Consider the following 10,668-nt stretch of genomic DNA (forward strand, 5'->3'; position numbering starts at 1 on the left):
GGGGGGGGGGGGGGGGGGTCAACCTGTTATTCTTTCACTTTGTGTGCAAAGCCAGTGGATTTCAACTTTTATTCCTGAGTGATTAAATTATTGACATAGATGTAATGCTGGGCAACCATAATGGCTTGTAGTGATAAAAAAATATAGCTACTTTATCAACCTTCACCAAGATGTGAAGATTTAGGCTCACACTGCGTACAGTATAAGCTAACCAAGTGTTAAAGGTATAACTACTCGGTAGTGCTTTTCAAGAGTTCCTTTGTGGGGTTTTTTTTCTTGATAGAGTTCTTACATGTGTTCTGATTAATAAAAGCGTTGTGACAAGAAATATTATTGAAAGGAAGGAGACTTTTCTTTACAGGTGGTCTCATACTTTGTTCAAGAACAAATGTACCTGGATTATTTTCTGTCATTTTGTTTTTACTTAACAGCAATTCTGTTCTCTCCTGTAAGTCTTCTAACTCCAGGATGTCCAACACGTTTACAGGAATGCGCAGAGCTTGAATACACCGCTCTGAATACTATGTCCAAATGATAGTTGAGGAAAGAATTAGTTTGGTTTCATTACTTTCGGTTTTCCATTGTATCTGTTCATCTTTAAAGTCAGTTCTTCGTCTCTAGGATGTAAGATAATGACAATGAATTGTGTTCTACACAAGCCACACTTTCATGCATTGCATTTTCAGAATGTGATATCACATGCATCGTTCGTAAAACGAAAGCAAACAGTACATCTTTTCACAACAATGTTGATACACTGCTTTTCATCAAAATGTCTGACTATTTAAATGTGAATATAACATGTACATCGTTGTAGTTCTCATGCATTGTGTAAACAGTTGAAATCGTTCTTCAAGTGCTGACATGTTGAATATTTGAGGAGTGTGGTTTGGTGTCTTCATTTGCATTCATTGCAAGGAGTATTTCAGAGAGCCCACACATTTATATATAACAATATTTGTGATGGCAGCCTTGTTGCACATCAGCGTGTTATGCACAAACAATGAAACTTAGAATGCGTAAATGCAGTGAGTCTTCAGCTGTGACAGAAAAGTGAAATTGTAAATCGCTTCTTCAGTTAAATCAACTTCTATACATTTTATACCAGCTGCACCACCACAGATTTACTTCTCAATCTTGCTGTAAAATCTGGTCTCATTCAGTCATATCAAAGGTACAGATAGCTGTCTGGGTGAACAAGTTAATTAAACTAGTATACAGTACTATTCTCAGTAAACAAATCCTTGTAGTGCCTAATTGTTCTGCAACAACCTTCAGACGTTCCTCACAACAGCTGCCATAATGACTTCTCTCAGAAGTTCAATCAGTTTTCTTTGCAAACACAGAGTTTGTTCTCTATTGATTATTGCAGACTTGAGTTTTTGTGGCCCTACAGTAATGATATTGATGATTGATGGTAAGCTCTGTATTAAGAAACTAAACAAACAGCACATTTAAACATCAAGTTCTACTTTTTTGCATTTATATTCCTGACTCTTACAAAGATTTGAGACAACATGGAATAGACTAATAATATCTTCACACCGTGACTTTAACAGTATTGTATGTGCAACCAAACATTGTCACAGTATTGTATAGAATATTTAATAATGTCACCGATGATGATCAATGATTACTTGATTGTGTGTTCATATCTGAAACATTGTGCACTTGTTGAATTTGGCTTAGTTGTGTAAACTTCCTATGGCAGTGAATGCTTATTAATTTCTCCCAATGTTAGCCTTCTCAGTGACCATGCAAATATAAAACACTCGCTTTACATTCAAGTTTATACAGTCTTTGCACTGAACCCAAGCCGTTGAAAGCTAATGGGGCATGAGTGTGGTTTAATATGATACAAACAGACACCAAAATCAGATTTCGTTGCTTGGAGCTGAGCTGGAGCTTATTGAAATTGAAATTTAAGTGTTACCTTTTTGCTGTACTCTGCATAGCAACCCTATTTTTCAACGCTCTGGAAGTTTTTCGCTTATCTATAATTGCTTACATCAACAATGTCCCTATAAAGGCTCCCTCAGGAGACAGCACTCACTAGTGCACTAGTTTGTTAATTATCCACTTATAAAAATGTAATTATATCTTATCCGTTTGGCATTTCGTCTCGGGTCCTGTAGAAATATCAGGGTGGTGTTGTGAGTGCATGTAGATTTTTATTTATTTATTTTACCTCGTACAAAGACGCAGAAGTGATGGAGCAGAGGAGTTTAACTTGAGCTTGTTTCTCTAAATATATCATGTTGCTTTGGTTCGAAATAGATGTAGTTTTCCGCTCATAAACCTCCACTGTTGTCTATTTTTTCAGTCCTCCGTAGAATCCGTTTATTTGAATGTGGCGTGCGTTTAGCTGTCGGGGAATGTATTTACTTGCGCACTGAGCGTACGCTCGTGACGCACGCATGGCTTCGCTTCTCATTGGTTGTTTCTCACGCAGAGCCCGCCCTCCTTCGAATTCCTTCGGCGAATCGGGTTTCTTGCTCTGTGACGATGCAATAGTCCCGGAAAAATGGCGGCCCGCTGAGAGAGGGCAACATGTAATGTTTGTAGGAGAAACGATGAAGCCGTAGCTTTGAGTTTGGGGTGTAAAATGCTCTGGAGGTGCCCCGTCTGTCAGGCGGCAGTGAGAGCAGCGGAAGACACTACGGGAAGGTGTGCAGGGCTGTGTGTGTTGTTATGTGACACACTGACATCTCATAACGGGACTCGTTTTAGTGTAGCTTTGAGAATGGGCTTAACATAGTATGTATGCGTGTTCTTGTATAAAGTGAAAGTTTTCGATATAGATTCTTGGACATTTTGAATTAGAACTTTGTATTATTTGTGCATGCATGCATTTTGTTTATGCATTGTTTTTGGGTGTATGTATTTAAAAAAAAAAAAAAAAAATTAATTTATTATGCTTGACATTTGTTCATTGCTAAAGGTGCGAAAAGGTCTCTATGACGACTAGTGTACTAGTGAGGATTAAAAGTCTTGAGACCACATTAAAAAATCAAGTTCGGATTAATTTTAGAATTTTTGCAGAAAGAAAAAAAAAACATGTAATTCAAAGTAATGTTATTCTGTGTAATAAACAAGAAATGTGACTGATCTTCCACTGAAGCTTCAGTGCTGCTTTCATTAAAGCAAAAGACACACCCAAAACCTGATGTATTCTCATATTAATATTCATTTTAGTTCAACTCATATTCGTATTCTGATAGGTAATTTGTTATGAAATAAATGCAGAACACACACATTTGTGACCCTCACTGTATATTCCTATGTAAAGTCTGATATAATTATGCCATTGATATCAAGAGAACTACTAATTTAGTTCTCTGACCTTGAAGTATTACTTTAACACAGGCTATTTTATGCATTTGTGTATTTGTTTCTAGAGGCAGGTGTAACCATCTGTGATTAGATGCGACTGGAGCTGCTGAGGAGCACAAAGCATGGAGAGAGGATCTGATCATCCGATTGGCTGACGGCAGGACGGTCAAAGGTCAGCTGGTGTGACCTCGCCATTACAGATCTCCAAGAGTGAGCGGTAAATATAAGCCTCAAACCTCATGACTTGCTATGAACCATACTTTAGGTCAGTGGTTTTCAACCTTTTTGACTTGAAGGTCTCACAGTGATACAATTTTCAAAGCCCATTTATACACACACATATATACACTACCGGTCAGTTCAGGATTCTTTGATGAATAAAAAGTAAAAACGAAGAGAATTTATTTAAAATAGAAATCTTTTCACACACTTTGCGCAACTGTTGATAATTCTAATAATAAATCAGCATATTAGAATGATTTCTGAAGATCATGTGACACTGAAGACTGGAGTAATGATGCTGAAAATACAGCTGCGCATCACGGGAATAAATTACATTTTAACACATTCACTTAGAAAACAGATATTTTAAAATGAAATAACTCACTGATCCCAAACTTTTGAACTGCAGTGTGTGTGTGTATATATATATATATATATTATTTATTTATTTTTTGAGTAAGGAATTGGGAAACAAACAGGAAAAATTAATATGATTTATATTATTTGTATTATTATATTCATTTGAATAATTTTACGTTGTCCTAAGGCCCCCTTGGAAGTTTGGTGAGGCCCTCAGATGAGAGATTTATTTATTTATTTTATTTTTTCACAGAAAATTAAGTAAATCCTACATTATTATGTTTTTTTTTAGTGCTGCTTTAGACTGTTGTTCCTTATTGTTATTTCTGCCATGGTGTGTGTCTGTGTCTGTCTGTGTGTGTGTGTGTGTGTGTGTGTGTGTGTGTGTGTTTGTGTTAAAGTGTGTGTGTGAGAGAGAGAGAGTGTGTGTGTGTGTGTGTGTGTGTATATATATGCATGCATGCTAAAAACAAAAACGCAATGCCTGTTGAACACTTTAGCTCCACATGTGTCAGACGGTCAGAAATTGAGGTGCAGTGGCGTACAGAGTGAATGGAGATCTGTGGGATCTAAGTCTCCCTCTGGTGGAGGACTGTGTGAACTGCAGCTGCTGGGTTTTGACTCACTGGAGGGCAGACAGGTACAAGCTTTTGATTGTTTAAGAGTTTTGCCTTCGAGCGTTAACAAGGAACAAGTAAACACTGTCTCTTCTCTTTCCAGCCCCTGATATTAGCACTGCATCTAGCGTAGGGCTGTGCAATTAATTGAAATACAGTTTCAATTTCGATTTTGGCCTCCAACAATTATGAAAATACAATAATCGAGTTAAAAGGATTATTGCGCCCCATTCCACCCCCTTTCCAGCACTGCGCTTTCGTTCCTCCATAAAAGCCCAGTTTCATGTGCAAATCAGTGAAATCATGTCACTTCTGCAGAATGGGACGTGCTCAGAGACGCACATGTAAAGTCATCTTTTAGCTCAAGGTGCGCGCCTAAACTAATGCGGCGCTTAGTGATTATTCACGTAAACCCTCGTCGGTCATAAATGAACGTAAAGAGTTGAGAATGAAAATACATTTGTTGGATCCGTGCGCTCTTAAAGTGACAGCGGGCTAATATTCCTGACTGTGTGCTTAATGTTAATCAAACTACAGAAGACCAGATCACTCACTGCTCTTGACTGAAGGGCTTTTGTAGCTTCAATAAGAAACAAAGAAAGTTTCATTCTTACAGTGAAGACTATGCTGTTTTTTTTTTTTTACATTTACAGCCTAGCCTACTTTAGACTTGCATTAGCCTTAAAAAAACCCTTCAAGCACAGTTTGTTTCATTTGTATCTTTAAAATCTGATCATCAGGCTTCTGAGGAGCGTTTATTTCTTCATCTCTCAATCAGCACTGGATTGCATTGCATTATATGTTTGGATCATTTCAATCTCATCTTACTAAGACATATTATTGGAGATATCGAGTGACGACTCATATTTATATCATATATACTGTCATAAAGATCTCATTGATTTGCATTACAAGCATCAGAATTCCATCTTACTTTGAGATCATATAAAAATCAGCATCTGCACCAAATTGCATATTTTTGCTCAGTTTGAGTCTCAAAATAAAAAGTAGCTGTTTTTTTCCTACATATTTTCACTGTATATGAGCCACAAAAGCCTGATGGATCAAATATTATACTCGACAAGTAAAGCATTTTTTGAGATTTTCGAAGAAAAGTAAAAGTTGAGAATTGTAATAATATTTCACAATATTACTGTATTTTTGATCAATTAAATGCAGCCTAGGTGAGCAGGATTTTTCAAAAACATTAAAAAGTCTCGCCAACCACAAAGGTTTGGACAGTGTGTTTATTATAAAGTGTGTCATTTAATTTACATAACTTCTCTCAAATCGTAAGACAGTTGTCAGATTATTTCTTCGTATGAATGGTGTCCTGTGTGCAGTGTGATGTTGGAGCAGCGGGTTCGAGCAGATTCTGGCGCGCTGCACCGTAACGAACACTCGGGTGCTGGGGGGTTAACCCAGAGTCCGGCGCTTCTGCCAGGACCACGCGCACGTCTTCTGCTCACCTGAGCAGGTGCAGCTTCAAAGCAATTCAGTCGTTTTTGCAAAAGGATCAATCATATCAAAAAACACAAGTGTCAGAATAAATGAGTGAGTTGGGGGTGTGGGAAACATAAAAGGACCTGTTTTTCCGATTTCCAAGATAGCTTTTTTAGAAGATAATTATTGTATTTAAGAGTTGTTAGTCTTGATAGTTTTAGACCAAGCAGAAGCAACTTTCTTCTGATTTCAGAGCTAATCAGTTACTGGCCAATGTAGAATGAAAGTATAAATGTGGCCCTGGAGCACAAAAGCAGTCTTAAGTCGCTGGGGTATATTTGTAGCAATAGCCAACAATACATTGTATGGGTCAAAATTATACATTTTTCTTTTATGCTAAAAATCATTAGGATATTAAGTAAAGATCATGTTCCATGAAGATATTTTGTAAATGTCCTACCGTAAATATATCAAAACTTAATTTTTGATTAGTAATATGCATTGCTAAGAACGTCATTTCGACAACTTTAAAGATGATTTTCTCAATATTTAGATTTTTTTGCACCCTCAGATTCCAGATTTTCAAATAGTTGTATCTCAGCCAAATATTGTCCTATCCTAACAAACCATACATCAATGGAAAGCTTATTTATCCAGCTTTCAGATGATGCATAAATCTCAATTTTGGAAAAAATTGACACTTAAGACTGGTTTTGTGCTCCAGGGTCACATATATACTAAGATATGAGGTCAGTGTGTTTTTGAAATGTTTTTGAATCTCTTCTGCTCACCAAGGCTGCATTTATTTGATCGGAAGTAAAACAGTAATGTGAAATATTATTATAAAGTAACTGTTTTCTATGTGAATATCTGTTCAAATGTAATTTATTGCTGTATTTTCAGCATCATTACTCCAGTCTTCAGTGTCACATGATCCAGTGAAGACTATGCTGTTTTTTTTTTTTTACATTTACAGCCTAGCCTACTTTAGACTTGCATTAGCCTTAAAAAAACCCTTCAAGCACAGTTTGTTTCATTTGTATCTTTAAAATCTGATCATCAGGCTTCTGAGGAGCGTTTATTTCTTCATCTCTCAATCAGCACTGGATTGCATTGCATTATATGTTTGGATCATTTCAATCTCATCTTACTAAGACATATTATTGGAGATATCGAGTGACGACTCATATTTATATCATATATACTGTCATAAAGATCTCATTGATTTGCATTACAAGCATCAGAATTCCATCTTACTTTGAGATCATATAAAAATCAGCATCTGCACCAAATTGCATATTTTTGCTCAGTTTGAGTCTCAAAATAAAAAGTAGCTGTTTTTTTCCTACATATTTTCACTGTATATGAGCCACAAAAGCCTGATGGATCAAATATTATACTCGACAAGTAAAGCATTTTTTGAGATTTTCGAAGAAAAGTAAAAGTTGAGAATTGTAATAATATTTCACAATATTACTGTATTTTTGATCAATTAAATGCAGCCTAGGTGAGCAGGATTTTTCAAAAACATTAAAAAGTCTCGCCAACCACAAAGGTTTGGACAGTGTGTTTATTATAAAGTGTGTCATTTAATTTACATAACTTCTCTCAAATCGTAAGACAGTTGTCAGATTATTTCTTCGTATGAATGGTGTCCTGTGTGCAGTGTGATGTTGGAGCAGCGGGTTCGAGCAGATTCTGGCGCGCTGCACCGTAACGAACACTCGGGTGCTGGGGGGTTAACCCAGAGTCCGGCGCTTCTGCCAGGACCACGCGCACGTCTTCTGCTCACCTGAGCAGGTGCAGCTTCAAAGCAATTCAGTCGTTTTTGCAAAAGGATCAATCATATCAAAAAACACAAGTGTCAGAATAAATGAGTGAGTTGGGGGTGTGGGAGCTTATTTATCCAGCTTTCAGATGATGCATAAATCTCAATTTTGGAAAAAATTGACACTTAAGACTGGTTTTGTGCTCCAGGGTCACATATATACTAAGATATGAGGTCAGTGTGTTTTTGAAATGTTTTTGAATCTCTTCTGCTCACCAAGGCTGCATTTATTTGATCGGAAGTAAAACAGTAATGTGAAATATTATTATAAAGTAACTGTTTTCTATGTGAATATCTGTTCAAATGTAATTTATTGCTGTATTTTCAGCATCATTACTCCAGTCTTCAGTGTCACATGATCTTCAGAAATCATTCTAATATGCTGATTTGCTGCTCGAGAAACATTTCTGATTATTATCAATGTTGAAAACAATTGTGCTGCACAATATTTTTGTGGAAACCTTGATGCATTTTATTTTTCAGGATTCACAGATGAATAGAAAGTTTAAAAGAACAACATTTATTTGAAATAGAAATCTTTTGTAACATAAATATCTTTACTGTCACTTTTTCTGAGAAATAAGTTACACTTGAGAGTATAAGCCGCACCACATCAAATTGCATCATTCAAAGAAAACAAAAACACAGATAAGTTGCATCAGTGTATAAGTCACATTATTATTACATTCAGAAATAATGTAAAATAGCAATAAAAAAGACGACTTTTACGAACATTATAAACAGTACATGTATTTTAGTTCCTGTCATTCTACAACAAAACCTTTAAATTTACCTGTATTTGGAAACATTGTTATTTTAGTGTCATTGAGATACTGTCATAGTTTTATTAATAACTTGAATTACTTTTTATTTTATTTTTTTCTTTCCGTTCATGTTCATTTCAATATTTTAGTTGTGTTTTTGTCATTTTTATTAGATACTGTTTTATATATATATATATATATATATATATATATGACTCTGTAGTTTATTAATTTTCATTTCAGTTTTAGTTATTTTAGTACTTAAAAAACAGGAATATAAAATATACTGTAATTAGTATAATATACGCTGTAATTAGTGTTTGTTTTATAAACAATGTTTATTAATTACCAGGCCTGAACAGATTTGTTTAAAGCAAAGCTGAAACTAGCAGCATGTGGGAAACACACTTTACAAATAAACTTGTGCTCATGTACTGCTCTCATTCAGCAACATGCTTGACATTAAATTGCATTATATAAGTCACTTTGGAATAAAAGTCACAACATATTATAGGTGATAAAACATCTCTTTTATTCTGGAAAAATGCAGTTAATCAAAGGCGGTACATTAAATATTCAAATTTATCACATTAATGGATATAATGCCTATAATATGAGAGAATGAGCTGTTTAACATTTTATTTCAGCACTTGTAAGTCAGTGTCATGTGATTGACCCGTGTGTGTGTGTGTGTGTGTGTGTGTGTGTGTGTGTGTGCCTACTTAACCGTATTTTGGGGACAAATTTGTACAAAAAGTGAGCTAAACCTGACAAAATCTCCAAAAACCTCCCTTTGGGAACGTCCTCATTTGTAAAACTGGTTTAAAAATAAACAAAGTTTTTTTTTTTATTATTGTAAAAATGCTGAAAGTTTCCTGTGAGGGGTAGGGTTGGTGTAGGGCGATAGAAAATACAGCTTGTACAGTATAAAACCATTACGCCTATGGAGAGTCCCCATTTAGATAGCTAAGTAAACGTGTGTGTGTGTGTGTGTGTGAGTTCAGTGTTTTTTTTTTAATTGTTACAGTACTAATTTTCTGTCTTTCTCAGGCCTTTCTGGTTGTCGCCAGCGCAGGTGATGGTGGTGCCTGTAGGGGGCAGCAGTGAGACACACAGACAGAAGGTCAGAGGAAACACAGCACTCTGAACAAACTTAATATCATTATAAACAGTTTATGGGTGTGTGATGCATTCTGCTGTGGTTTAAGGTGGTCTGCAGACTGAGGGAAGCTGGATTCATGGCTGATATTGATGATGATCGTGGAAGCACCTTAAATAAGAAAATCCGCCCGGCGCAGCTCGCACAGTACAATTATATATTCGGTACAGATTCATTCTGATACAGAAATGCTTCCTCGTGTCCCAGTTTATTTGTGCAGTTGTATGCGGTGCAGAAATGACACACTTCACCTTTAAGTGTTTTAATGGTTTAATTGTTCCCTGCTGGTACACATGTAAAGAACGAGTGTTCTGGGGCCTGTTAGGAAAAGGTCAGATAAACAAACCTCTCCCTGTGTTTGTCATGCAGTGGTGGGAGAGAAGGAGTGTGCGAGCGGACGAGAGCAGGGAAGCAGCTCGGCCAGAAATCACTGCAGGAAGTGATGCGCTCACTGAAGGAACTCAGACAGACAGAGTTGTAAACGCTCACGTGACACACACCACGACAGGACCTTTATATGAGCTGTTATCAGCTTCATCAGATCCCTGTTGAGTTCTACAGACACACAAACTCATTCATTTCAGCAGTGGACCTCTGAACCTGATGTGCTGTTATTTTATTTATAATAAAATTATAAATTACTTTTAATATTCAGTCTCTCTGTTTCCCTGTCAACATACATAGTAATTAAGACTCTTTATAGATTTATAGAGTCATTTAAAGAGATCAGTAATTCATGAATGAATATATGAAAAGGTTTTTTTTTTTTACTCTGGTACATAAAAAATTCTGAGGATTGATTATTTAATTTATGTATGTATGTAACTTTGGATCAATATTTATAATTAATAATTTTTAATTATTAATACTTAAAAAAAAATTCATTTCAGTATAACAACATAAATACCAATTATTAAATTTAATTTTAAATACCACAGTATA

At 35.8% G+C, this 10,668-nt stretch overlaps 1 protein-coding gene across 5 annotated transcripts in view; it reads left to right on the forward strand.

The window, feature by feature from the left end:
* The window catches only part of LOC107757337 (regulation of nuclear pre-mRNA domain-containing protein 2-like), a 37,530-nt gene extending 27,194 nt beyond the window's left edge, over positions 1-10,336 (forward strand). The window contains exons 11-15 of one of the 5 annotated variants that reach the window (XR_001641930.1): positions 3,399-3,550; positions 4,447-4,555; positions 9,618-9,690; positions 9,776-9,890; positions 10,096-10,336. The gene's annotated coding sequence lies outside the window, so the exon portion shown is untranslated. Of the gene's footprint in view, positions 1-216; positions 225-3,398; positions 3,551-4,446; positions 4,556-5,875; positions 6,010-9,617; positions 9,691-9,775; positions 9,891-10,095 lie in introns of those variants that run through there. The other 4 variants (XR_001641931.1, XR_001641928.1, XR_001641929.1 and 1 more) reach the window with 4 other exon arrangements.
* Positions 10,337-10,668: the final 332 nt, after the last annotated feature.

This window comes from Sinocyclocheilus rhinocerous, unplaced genomic scaffold (assembly GCF_001515625.1).
Source record: "Sinocyclocheilus rhinocerous isolate Xijiao unplaced genomic scaffold, SAMN03320098_v1.1 scaffold4792, whole genome shotgun sequence".
In the NCBI taxonomy this organism is placed as follows: domain Eukaryota; kingdom Metazoa; phylum Chordata; class Actinopteri; order Cypriniformes; family Cyprinidae; genus Sinocyclocheilus; species Sinocyclocheilus rhinocerous.